The sequence below is a fragment of the Rhinolophus ferrumequinum genome, chromosome 9 (genome assembly GCF_004115265.2).
Source record: "Rhinolophus ferrumequinum isolate MPI-CBG mRhiFer1 chromosome 9, mRhiFer1_v1.p, whole genome shotgun sequence".
Classification (NCBI taxonomy): domain Eukaryota; kingdom Metazoa; phylum Chordata; class Mammalia; order Chiroptera; family Rhinolophidae; genus Rhinolophus; species Rhinolophus ferrumequinum.
In genome coordinates, this window is record NC_046292.1 from 55,522,194 (window position 1) to 55,536,505 (window position 14,312).

A 14,312-nucleotide genomic window follows, 5' to 3' on the forward strand; every position below is an offset into this window, starting at 1 on the left:
GAGGCCTCGTCGACCTTGTCCAATTGCCCTCCCTGCCACCCACTGTGTCTTAGGCTGGCAGAGCGGCAGTGCATTCAGCAGGTGACTCCGTGGACTCTCTCCCCCAATCCCATCCAAGTACCAAATGAGGCCCAGTGCTGGACCCTATCTGCAGTAAATTGGGCAGAAACTGTTTTGTGCAAAGGAGAGACTTCCCCTGTCTGAGGCCTCACATTCTTATTTTGCCCTGAGCCCTGCAAATGATGTAGCCAGCTCTGCCTAAATCTTCCAAGATCAGTAGTATTAGAGGAAACTTGCCTGGTTTCCTCTGGAGAAAGAAGCTTATCAAGTAACATGACTCTGTACCTCTGACTTAATCTTCTTCCTGAGGGTCTCTCACTCTGGGTTCTACTGGTGCCATCACACTGGCCTCCAGGGTAGCACACCAGTAATACTCTTTATATCACTTAGTGTAACTGAACCAAGCCAGAAATTTCAGATATGATTTGTTCAATAGTAAAGGAAACAAAAGGAAAAATAAATACAGAATACGCCGGGAATATAAATAGCCCATCTGGCAGTGTAAGTTATGTTGTGGTCCTGGGATTGCAGACTTGCTCTTAGGAAGACCATAATTCAACCATTTCACACAACAGTCCATTCTACTCCTCTTCCCTCCACACAACTTTCCCTTTACTTTTCATTGTTTCAGACAGTCCTAGGATAGGAGAGACCTATCCTAGAATAGAGAGACCTATCTCTTCTTCCCTGGATGACTAATACCAGGAATGAAGTCATACCTCAAAGGAAATGCTGCCTTCTCAAACAAAAATGTCTTGATGTACTTTGAGCTAAGATGCTGCCTGCCAGGACAGCCATATCTTAATCAACTACAAAATTATTTCATTTGTATAGTGAGAAATAAATGATATAGTAGCAAGGACATCATTCCTTAATGTTAGAGATGTTAGGATATTTTTGTTTTCATTTTCAATCTTCTACATTCAAACAATGATGTGTTTGTACAGGTTCCACTAAAAAAGTTACATAGAATTCAAGGGCAAGTTTCGAAGATGCCACCCAAAGGAAAAAGTGGTTCTGGAAAAGGCGGGTAAAGGGGAGCCACCTCTAGGAGTGACAGTTCTGACAAGAAGTCTCAAACGTGGTGGCAATTCAGTAAAGGTCAGACACATTCTGTACGACAAACACAGAAAAAATCATGGAAGTCATGGAAAAGTTAAAGTCTGGAGTGAGATTCAATGAAGTGGACACACAGTATAGTGAAGACAAAGCCAGGCAAGGGGACAACTTTGGTGGATGACCAGAGGGTTCGTGGTGGGACCATTTCAAGAAGCGGCATTCGCCTTGTCTGTCAGTGGACTGGACAAGCACGTGTTGACAGACCCTCCAGTTAGGATGAAATTTGGATATCATATTATTATGGCTGAAGGGAGAAAATAAAATTGTATGAAAGACAAAAAAAAGGAACATGGATATTAGTGGTGATACAAAGAAAGGAACGTGTTCAAGCTTCTCTCTAGAACCCTGACAGTCCACTGTTCCTCAGAATTTTACCTTATTGTTTGAATTCCTGATTGATTTTTTAAAAAATGTATGGCCTAATTGTAAGAGTATTTGATTAGTTTATTTTTCTATTGGGTGTCATAGCTTGCTGATTTTTAAAATTAAATTTATTGGGGGTGACAATGGTTAGTAAAATTACATAAGTTTCAAGTGTACAATTCTGTAATACATCATCTGTATATCACATTTTGTGTTCACTACCCAGAGTCAGTTATCCTTCCTTCCATCTTTCCTCCTCATACAATTGGTTGACTTGTGGCTATGACAGACTTTTTGGACCAACTTATATAATAAAAGGTAAAGCTCTGCCAACTAATTTCTAAGTTGTCTTAGGCTAGTAGATGCATAACTTTTGGATAACAGGATGGCAAATACTTTTAAAGTGAAGGTAGAACCCACAGATGATTGCCAACTTCTTATTTTATCAAGCAAATACATTTTAAAATAAAGCACACTAACAATATGATTTAATGAAAGAAAGGACATTTTAATTCTGAAGGAAGTCCTTTAACTGAGCAAATTAAGCAACAAACTCACTACATTCTCATTTCTCTGGGGAACACTGAAGAAGAACATTAAAGATTATAACCGAGCAGCCGGCTAAATCAGAGGCTGGCAAAAATTTTCAATTCTTAATAAATATTTCCGTCCAAACTTTTCAATATTTTAAATTATTTCTGCAAGTTTTATGAGCTCTTAATATGACACGCTGAGGCTTTTCAAAGCCATTCTAAATTTAAAAACCTCTGAAGTAAGCATTTCATTATTTTTTTTCCTACTAAGAACACTAAGCAGAAAACACTATAAAGTGTCATTGTCTTCTCTTGAATTGCTATTCACATTCAAAAATTTCATTTATGAAACAATAGAATGCCACATATTACATGACTGAGATACACCACAGATTATTTTTAATGGCTATGACACTATACTAATAACCTAATGTGACAAAGTAGGCCTATATATAGTCTTTTTGCATAATACCAATATAAAAATCTTCACTTTTTAAGAGGCTGTCTTTTATATTTAATTCCTCTTGGAAAATAGACTTTATATACATACACGTAGTAGAAATCAGGTTAGGAATTTTTTAATTCTGACAAAGTGCTTAATCAATGTTGTGTTCCCATATGTATTCTAAGCATGCCTATTAAGAATTTTTTGTTACTGCACAGAAAACAAAACACTATGTAGAATTAATAAACTCTAACTTGACCCTCACCTTACATTGCATAGTAATCAATATAAGATGTTATAAGGAAGTATTTGTTATATTAAAACAAAGGCCATTATTCTCATACTGTTGGGTCTAAAATGTAACATTTGACTTTCAAAGCAAGTAAATCAGCAGAGCTCCAAACAGGGGACTCAACCAACAAAGGATCACGAAGTTAAAAAGTCTCTGTTAATCAATGACAAATTTAGTACTTGTTGCTACAATTACAAAGATAATAGTTCCTTTATGTCAGTGCCTTTGGTTTTGCAGCTGTAAAATAGCTTTGAAATTCAGCATTTCAAGGAATAGAAATTAATAGGAGGTCATTTCTACCAGAGAAATTTTAGGGGCCCATCCTCTCTAATCATCATTAAAAACTAAATCCGTAGGAGAAGAGGCACTTTCCTGATTGTCAAGTGGAAGCTATTATTCATTTGATGAAGCTCTTGGCACTGTGCCATTGATTCTTCACTAGAGCCTGCTGCTTGCTCTTCATCTCCCGGCGCAATCAGGGCTGTTTCTGCCTGCCAGGAGCTATTTATAGAGCAGGGGCAAGTGGGGGGGAGCAAAGCTGATATGTTCTCCTTCTTGAAAAACAACTTTCAAACTTTATAAGTACAAATCTGTTTTTCTTGTCACCAGACTGTGTCTGCTTTTTCCTGAATGCAGAGGATAAGGAAGCTGACTTCAAGACAACTGCCCTTCCTAATAATGACTATGGATTTGGTGGAGTCACAGGCTGTGCTCATGCTGCATCTCAGCCCTGGGATTAGTATTCCTCAAAGCAACACAACTGTCCTCTGTCCATAGTGTAATTCTGTCATTTCGACACTTCTGGGTCCATGCCGGTGTGTATCTTGCAAATTTCTAAAGGGCACTCCCTGTTTTCTTCTACTTATTAAAAGCAAATAGATTTTGAAAAATACTTGGGGACTCCAATTTTTAGGAGTTGGTTTAAACTGAATTAACAGTTACGTGTTGGAGAAATTGTTCTTCCTAAAATTGCAACATAAGTTGGATTTCCACAAATTTTACTTAAAATTGGTCATCTCAAAGCAATACATATCTCTATTATTTAAATTTATCCATATAACATGGCCATGGTATTCTCAAACTTATCTACAACTCTCATTGTGTTGGATAGCAGTTGTGAACATATTTTAAAACCTAAACTATTCATAATCTTTATTTGCGGAAAAGTTTCAGGCTTTATCTCAGCAGTTGCAAAATCCACTTAAAATGTTTTATTCTCTAAAATAACAGAGAGAGAAAATAAAAACTAAGTAGCATTCATTTAAAATACTTATCACTAAGGATGGCAACAGCAATACTTCTGATAGCTCAAATTTAAAGGAAAGGAATTGTATTTGTTAGAATATAAAACAACAGAACCAAAACCTGAGAGCCTTAAAAAATATATATGAAAATGTCAAAATCATGTAGCAATGAATTACCTGATGTAAATTCTTTTGACAAATTTAGTTAATGATCCTATTAAATGCTGTTTTAATAAAATGCAATTTTTAAAAAGTAGCCATAAAGAGTCACCAGTAAATATTTAGTTACAAATAGAACAATTAATACCCCATTAATCATTTGAAAATACAATAGAGTTTCAAAGTAGTCAACTTAGAACAACTTGAATTCGCAGGGTTGGAAACAGATCAAGGATTTGTTTGTTTTCTTTTGTTTTAACTTCATGGAATACCTACATTTCAGCACACCCTTTGGAGTGTGGTATTTTCAGAGTCCTTCCATCAGGGACTAGAATGGTGTATTCACCAGTGAGTTTATAGTATCTTTTGTTCTGAAACCTACATGCCCCCCACTCAGATGTTCAACTAGAAGAAGCTAAGATTAAATAAAATGTTCTGTTTTGGAAAAACCTATAGAATATGAAGTGAAATTAATGATTGTAAATCCAAGTATTTTAGAAAGTCAAATAGGATATTAAGAAAATAGTCCATTTGATTCTGAATTGCCCAAAATAACTGTGCTTGGCCTGAACTTCTAGATAATTTCCAGGTCCTCCTCCTCTTCACTTATTAGTTCTCAAAACCCTCTTCTTTCTTTCCACACAATGAAAAAACAGAGGTATTTTTAGAGCAGTATTTTGAAATCTCTGCCATTAATTCAACTGAAGGTTAGGCTTGTGGAGCTAAACTCCATCTTAAACATTCAGTAATTCATTCAACAAATATTGAATACCTATTATATGCCCAGTGTCATTCTAGTTTCTTGCATATAGCAAGAAACAAATAATATGCAAAGTTCCCATCTTCATTTAATTTTACATTCCAATGGAATTTTAGCTAAAATAAAACAAAGATCGACATTAACAAAATCCCTTATTTCTTTCATGGAACATAGTCTTATATTTCTCAGTTGCACAATATTGAATTGAAGAGCAACCACTTCATAACAATTACAATTTCTTGAGCACTGACCATACATGCCAGGTGCAGTGTTGAATACTTTTTCATGAATTATCCCATTTGATTGATCCCTGTTAACTCTTAATCTTCAAAAAAAAACCAAAAATCCCACCATACAGATAAAGAGCGGAATACTTAGAAGGGTTAAGTAACTTGCTAAGGTTACAAGATAAAAAAAGTGGCAAATTTAACACAGGTCTCTCCCATCTATAAGAACAGGAATTCCAGGCAAGTCTTCTCCTGAGGGCTTAGTAGCATTCATTCATTCACTCAGCATTTATTCAACAAATACTAAAAGAGTGCCTACTATGTGCCAGGCACTGTATTAAACACATGGGATACATGAATGAAACAAAGAGGTAAAGATCCCTACCCCTTGAGGAGCTTGGATCTTAATGGGAAGAGACAGACAATAAAATTAACAATTAAGTAAATATATAACATGTTCAGAAGGTTAATAATAATTCATTGGAAAAAATATAAAGTCCAACTTTTTTATAACAATTTGAATTCTTAAGTTAGAAGAAAGACAACTTTTAAAGTTTAAAAAAAAAAAACCTCAGGGGACTTATGACTGAAGCACCCCAAAAAGGAAATGTGACAGCAGAACAGTGTTAGAAAGAAGTGACTTAATACTGGGGAGACTGACACCTGTTTTCCACCACTGTGGAGGTGAACTTGTTTTAAGTCTTTGTTATTTTGATCAAGAGAGACTTGCAAATAAAGGGCAGAACAGGGCTTCAGGAATTGCCCATCTGGAGTACAACACACACACGTAAATCACTGGAAAATCACGTGCGGTTTGATGACATTTATTCCCTCTGGTTTCCACTGACTGGCATGCCAAACCTCAGACACCAAAATGACTCAGGTTGGGGAACAAATATCCATCATTAAATTTCCAGTGGTTTAATAATTATGCCTCTTCCTGGGGAGATGATTAAACCTCACACAACAGCAAAACTCCAACAAACTAAGTAAGTTGCTGGGCATCAGAGGTGAGGAGAAAGTAAATGAGAGAAAAAAGAGGGTGAGAGGGACAAAGGAAATGAAAGAAAGAAGAGAAAAGGCTAGCGAGAGACAACTCATAAGGGTAAAAAATCTCAACCATCCTTTGGCTTAAGAATCACCCCTAGGCACTAAACAAAGTGATGACGCAGCAGTGTGGATATGTACCTCATTCTCATAATTCCAGAGGATGGGGCAAGATGCTATAGGGGGAGCAAAAAGTGCAGTAACACAGGAAACAATTCCACCTTCATGACAAACTTTCCTTCTAGGCATAGGGATGAGGTCGATCTCTTCAGCACAAAAATGGTAAATTTTCTTTTCCTGGAGTTCTAATTGGCTTTGGTCAATATTGCTTTATTAGGAGAGAAAAAATGGAATCTTTCTTTTAATGTTATGGTCCGTAACATTACAGAGTTACAACTGACCTAAACCTCAGTTCAAGTTCCTCGTAATGGTTGAAAAACACAGAATACCTTCACATCTGTGGAGTTTTCAGGCACAGCCTAAGGAAAAGTTCCCAATTCCTGACCAAAACTAAGAGAAGTAAATCGGCTACAATATGATGATAAATCCCCTTTGAGATATGATACCAGAGATTAGATATTAATGGATATCAAAGTCAATGCTCCTTAAATGGCTTCCTTCTTAAGTTTTCCTATTTATAAACTGAAACGATCCTAGCAGGCCAACTCCAAAAACTGTCTATATTCATCACCACGGAATCTCTAAGACCTAACAAAGTACTTAACAGATAATAGTACATTATAAATATTTGACCAAAAAAAGTGCAACGAATTTATTAATATTGTTTTCCGTCTCACAAGAATATGGTAGCATTTTATATAACTATTGGGATCCCCGTGTTGATTAGGTATCCCACAAAATGCAAAATGACTCTTAAAATTCATTATGTTTATATACCTCAGTGTTTACTTTTATGTATTATTTTACATCACATTAAGCAAAAACACCACATCACTCTCTGGCCAACATATTACAAGAAGGGAACGTAACTTTTATTGAGAACTCACTAAATTGGCATGTGCCTTCATTTGCATTGTCTTGTTTATTTCTTAAGGCACTCTGATTAAACAGACATTATTAATCTCCTTTTAACAGAAAAAGAAGTGTAGGCTTAGAGAGATTAACTAACTTACAAAGTTATACAACACTTGTCAGAACATAAACCCAGCCACTTCTGACTTCACAGTTCATGCTCTTTCTTTCCGTTATATTGAACTGCCAAAGGAAAACATACTGAAATTGCAAAAGCAATCATCTATATGTCAAAAGCTAAAGAAATGTCTCTTCAAGCTTGGGGTGTACCTATTCCAGCATGTGTATGTTTTCACTATGATAAGCAATTCCAGCAAAGGGGAAAAGGGCCAATTGAGTCCAAACACCAAAACACGTTTTATTTAGAGAATTTATTTTATAATAACATGCTTAGAAAGTATTCTTCTTTCTAATGGGTCATTTAATAATAAATGCTTATTTCCTTTTTGTGTGCTAGCTTGACTTACCTTTATTCATATCAATCAGGAAAAATGCAATTCAAAAAAAGTCACAGATGGAAGCAAAGAAACACAGAAAGGAGAGAATTGGACAGACCTTGAGAGCACCCTGATAAATCCACTGATGTCCACCAGGGAAGACATGAAAAGCAAACCTTTCTTGATGAATAACAGTTTCCTGGAAGGGGGCAATTATGGTCCTCTCTTCCAAAAAGTTACTTAGAAAAGCCAGCATGACCTCCGCTTAAGTCTCCTGTGGATAAGCTCTGGAAGATGTCCGGGAAAGCATAATACTATATGAAATTGAACAATCCTGTGGCAATTAAATCTCAGGGGAAAGGGTCTTACATTTGTGAATGAAGTAAACATTATTGATGTTTTAACCATTGAAATCACCTGCACATGTATACGGCACATACCACTGAATTAATAATTATCAGAATTCAAAACTAAGGACTTCTATTGGTGTATGTCTGTGTGTGTCTCTAGTAGACAAAAAAAAATCCTCAGGAAAAAAAGTGGCTCAGTTTTCAACTGGCCTAATGTAGAAAACCCCCTGTAATGAACGTGCTGAGTTAAAGTGGAAATCATTCAGCAAAATTTATAAAGAAAGATCAGTTTGACAAACCTATGGCAGACTCAAATAAGTGATCTGAGTATCTGATCACATTTTCAGCATGGGTACTGGTAAGCTTTCTAAGTGAGACCCTATCAAAAGCATGTGTTAGGACATAAACAATAATCAGAATTATAACCTACCAAAAATTGTCTTATGTTTTCTTTTCATGTTACCAATCTGTACTGTACCTTACCCTAAAATAGATCCAGTAACAAGTAATTTCTGTCTAAAAGGAGATATTATAAACAGCATCAGTTCTATGCAAAAGCAACTATCTATGTGGTTTATTTTGAAAGGATAGCAAAAGGCCCACATGTCCCTAAAATGTGTCATCTTTTCTCACACATTACTGGTCTAAAAACTAAGAAATTTACCAGTAATGGCCCTTCTTTGGAATAGGACATAATATATGTTAATTATCCATACACATACATATCTTTTGCTCTAAGAGCAGAAGTTGAGGGAAAAGATAGAAATCAGGTGCATTTCAATAGGGGAAAGAGAACAATTTGGAACATCCACGAAAAAATATCAGATCACTGAATACCAGTAAGAAAGATAAAGATGCCAGAAGATATGACAATACAGATTTGAAGTACAGGTCAATTTTTCTAACATAGTAGCATAATTCATCTAGCTCACCTTTCTGAGAAAGATTAAGTAATATATGCATAGCTCTCTGAACTCCTCGAAAAAGAAGCCACAGAAATACGGGAAATAATTATAACTCCATCTCCTAGTACCTAAACAAGTCTTGGCTGAAAGCTCCATTAGTTCATTCATATCAGCAGACTACCATTCAGAAAACCAAAAGAAAAAAACCCCTACCTGCTAGTCAAGGAGCCAAAGAGTAAAACGCAGCCTGCAAGGTCTCTGATTCCAATCAGAATTTAACCCAGGCAATATAAGAATCTGGTTCACGTATTTTCAATGGGCATCTTCCAGACATTTAAGGGAGAAAGAGATTAAGAAATTATCTCCAAACCCTATCCCTAACATGTACGGAATGAAAAGACTACCACCTGTCTAGGATTTGAGTTTCATGGGCGTGTTCACTACATCAAAGCATCGGGGGACAGGCTTCAAGGGAAGGCAGACAAGATCAAGAGACTTGCATATTTTAAATAAGACACAAAAATTACAGCATAAAAAAAGGATCATTCACAAATGATTCCTCTTTATTCATTCACAAATCTGAGGGCCCTTAGTGGGTTGGGTTTAAATTCACACATCCTGGAAAAGGTACCTTATTTAAAATGAAGTTTAAGAGGGAACAAATGTATTTCATGGGGGTTTGTAAATTAATAAAAGTATTATGCAAGGTGATTTGAGGTTCAGAGATTAAAGAAAACCGTGAAGTCATATAAAGTAGTCACTCTTCTTACTGCTGTAAGAATGAGTGACTTTTTTCAAATGTTGTCGAAGAATTCTTTTCATATCTATCCTTTTCTGGTGCTCCCGTGTTTCCCCGAAAATAAGACCTAGCCGGACCATCAGCTCTAATGCATCTTTTGGAGCAAAACTTAATATAAGACCCAGTCTTATATTATATTAAAATAAGACTGGGTATTATATTATATTACATTATATTATATAAGACCGGTCTTATATTAAAATAAGACTGGGTCCTAGTATATTATGTTAATTTATATTATTTTATATTACATAAGACCCTGTCTTATATTAAAATAAGACCAGATCTTATATTAATTTTTGCTCCAAAAGCACATTAGAGCTGAAGATTCGTCTAGGTCTTATTTTCGGGGGAACACAGTATCTACACCAACAGCTATCTATACCAAGAGCAATGACATCTTACATTTATTTTTTATTAAATTTATTGGAGTGACATTGGTTGGCAAAATTATATAGGTTGCAAGTATATAATTTTATTATATACATCATCTATATAATACATCATGTCGTATATATTGCATTGTGTGTTCACCATTCAAAGTCAATTCTCCTTCCATCACCATATATTTGACCCCCTTTACCCTCTTCTAACATCCCCACCCCTCTAGTAAACACTGAACTGTTGTCTGTCTGTGTCTATGAGTTTTTGGTTGTCTTGTTTGTTTGTTGCTTTCAGTTTTAATCCCATATCTGAGTGAAATCATAACATCTTACATTTAAATTAGGTTTTAAAGATTACAAAGGGGTATTACATCTTTTTTGATCCTTAGATGTATTCTGGAGACAGTTATTTTTGTCCCAATTTTATAAATAAGGTAACTAAGGTAAATTTTTTTTAAAAAATGAGTGATTTACTCAAGGCTGCACAATAGGTAAATAGTGGAACTGAGTGTGACCCATGTCTTTGGACTCCTGGTCCCTCACATTTCCTCCCACCAACCGAGATATAACTACCAAATATAATGTAGACAATCCTTGTTTTCATTCACTCCTGATTTCACAAAGGAAGATGTTCTAGTCAAACCTGTTAAAACAGCTGATCTTATTAGTGAGCAAAATGGTAGCCGTTTTCATCACTGATAGCAGAGTGAATGTGCAAACTACAACTCTTTTACATGATCCACTCTAGCAAATTGATTGGAGACTTCAGATTGTTCCTAGATCAACCTAAGTGTGGCCATCTTGCTAACACAAGGGGATTTCTTTACTCTGCACCTTAATGTGTGAAACTGAGTCTCAGCAAATTTCAGGATGTGTTGATGCAATCCACATGTAGTGTTAGGAAAGTCTTCCTGAGCCATGGCCCCAGGGGCAGATGGTTCCTTTGATCTTTATAGTTGTAAAGGAAATGTTTGGCAATCAGACTGAAAAAGTATCCTAGCAAAAAACAGAGAGGCATTTGTACAATGACATGAAATTCTTATTTTTCTGCCTACATCTCCTTCTGCTTGCAGTAAGAGACTAAAGGAGAATCCTGGGAAAACATAAAGAGCTTCAGAGGAAATTGTTAGAGTGGTTCTTACAAGAGCAATAAAAACAGAGGTAAAGAAAAAAATCAAGAGTAGCTCTTTTTTGTCATAACATATGACAAGAAGTCTCCATAGTAGTGTATTTCAGTTAGACTTTGCTGGGTAACAACAAACCATTCCAAAACTAAATAGTTTCTAAAAACAACTTATTACTTCTCACTATTCTGAGGGTTTGGCAGGGTGGTTCTCTTCTGAACTCACCTGTACTTACAAATGTGCTATAGTCACCTGTAGTGTCAGCTAAGGGCCTGTAGTGAAGGTGGGAAAATGGACTTCACCTGTTGATAGGAAAAGTCATATTGCAAAACTTTATGGGCACAGTGAGGCATAATTCTTTAGGGTCCATTATTATAACAATCAAGCACACTAGGATTTTTAATCCCAACTGTACATAGAATCATTTGGGATACTTTTAAACAAATACCAATGACTGGGTCTCACTCCTACAGATTCCTATTTAAGTGGTCTGGGGTGAAGCCCAGTCATCAGCATTTTTTAGAAGTTCTCCAGGTGAATAAAATTAAGCCAGATTTAAGAACAATTGTTTTATATTCTGGTGATTGAATTAGAGTAATTGCAGAATGAGTAAGCAAGAGTACTTTGCAGTAAGAATTTCACACTAATGTAAATGATGAACAGTAAGATGAAATAGAAAACAGAAATAAAAGACAGAAAAGTGTTGGATCTAAGTCAACAACAAAACAAGAACAAAGACTTTTAACTCAGTCAAAAGTAGCCGATAATTTTTTACCAATACTTATGGTAAAAGTATGGTGAAAGGAGATTGGTAATTAACCTGAGAACAAAACTGATGATATCTGTCTATCTATCTATCTACCCAGATATATATGTATATATCTGTATATATATATCTATTTATCTATACAGATATATATTATATATCTGTATATATATATATATCTGGATAGATAGCTAGAGAGAGAGAGAGAGAGAGAGAGATACATATGCTTAGCTATTTTAACCCAGTAGATAGTTCACTCACTTGTGTTGGTTTAGTTTTCCCCAGTGGACTCTATTTTCCTTCTAACTCACAGGTTCTCAAGACAGGCTGAACCTAGGATGCTTTAAAAGAGTATTAGTGCATAATCCTAAACCAAGTATTCTGATTTAATTGGTCTGGAATGAGATCCAGACATCAGTTACCCAGGTGATTCTAATGTGAAACCAAGCTTGAGAAATGTTGGTCTAAGGTGTCATTTTAAACAAACCTTTTCAAGTATTGTTAAGGGAAGTCTGGCATTAATTCTGGTGGAACTAATCAATATGGTAGTCACCCTTAGGGTTTAAAATAGTTCTCTGAGGGCAAGACATACTATATCTCATTCAATTCTGTGTATCAACACCCTGGCACCATGTGTGGCATAAGACATAGACTGGCATCTGTCTTATAGACTACTGTTCTCAACCTACTGTTGTGTGAGTTTGGTTGAGAGCTAAATCTATCACTGTTTCCAGGAATGTAAAATACCTTGAATTCGTCAAAACATTACTAAAACAATCCACTATTGGCAAAGTATCAGTTACTGCACATATACCAGGGATGCTAAAAAAATGTATACATGTGACTTGTATTCATATGACTTTTGGTATCAGTATATATTGTGTATTACCATTTTAATACAGTTTTTTCCTTCCTTAAAATGTGTATACGTTTTTTTGGCACGCTCTGTATATTAACTGTACTAATGCCAGGCCATTGAAAAAATTTTTTATGCAATTGACAGTTACATCCAGGGTAAACTAGTAATTAGAAAACTTAATATTGTTTGAATACCCAAGGATTAACTGAGGTAGTCCTCTCCATTAGACAGAGACAGAATTTACACTTGAAACATAGACCATTAACAGTCAATACCCTTACATTCAAGAGCCTCTAATAAAGACTGACCTCCCCAGTGACACCAGACTTGGGCACCCCAATGTCGGGCAATTATCTTTTATATTTTTGATACCTCCTACCTCCCATCTTTGCTCTTCATTCCTCACTCTGTTCCTACATCTAGCCAACTCCTAAATCTTCTTGGCTTAACCTTCTGTTCTTCACTGAACATTTAGTCTTTGGAACTTTATTTTTTCCAGTTTCAACACTCCATCCTCTCTAAAATATAACTTAGACTGATTCCCCGACTTTTCTTACTCACATCCAATACCAGAAAATCATGTCAGGAAAGCTCCAGTGATGGGGCACCATCCATGATGTCTCACAGCCTGTGTCCCATGTAAGCATTTTCCTCCTCCCCAACCCACACACTTTCAGGTCAACCATACACTGGGACTGACCCTCATTCTATTGATTGGGATCAAATCCCAATATTTAGGATATGTGAACTCAGGGGACTTCAGAAATCAGGGTTCCCAAACTAATAATGGGCATTATCCTAGAAAAAAGAAGTTATATAAATATGGAAAACCCTGGATCTAGTAAAATCAGTAGGTTTATTCAGTGGAGGTCTTCACAGAGCCTTTACAAGCATTGAGTTGCTAACAACAGGTAGCTAATGCTGCAAAAGAAGTTCTGGTGACTTGCAAAATTCTGAGAATTCTCACTAACCATCCCAAATTTAAAGGTAAGTGAACTGAGATAAGTTGATATCCTTTTCTCCCCAGCACCACCCCTACCCCCCATTAGCTGGGAGAAAGAGTAGGAGGTAGATGTGGAGACGCTTGGATTAGATACTGGTGAAATTAGAGACATTTTTAGGACTATCTGTTGGGAACAAAGGCTCTGGGGCTCCATACTGAACTAAGGGGATACTTAACGCCCTAAGGTATCTTCTCACTGTGGGAATGAATTATGTTCGTGATAAGGCAAGAGAACAGGGGAAATTGAACAAAGACAGGTGAGATACATAGAAAAAAAAAAAGATCATAGATTTTTCAATCCAAATATATCAGTAATTATATTAAATGTAAATGAATACTTGATTAAAAGACAAAGATTGTCAGATCTGAAAAAGAATAAAACAACTATATAGTTGTTCCAAGAAA

The 14,312-nt window shown here is 35.9% G+C and overlaps 1 pseudogene; it reads left to right on the forward strand.

Moving 5' to 3' along the window:
- Window positions 1-1,034: 1,034 nt before the first annotated feature.
- Window positions 1,035-1,440, forward strand: LOC117027581 (peptidyl-prolyl cis-trans isomerase NIMA-interacting 4-like; annotated as a pseudogene).
- The last annotated feature ends 12,872 nt before the right edge of the window (window positions 1,441-14,312 follow it).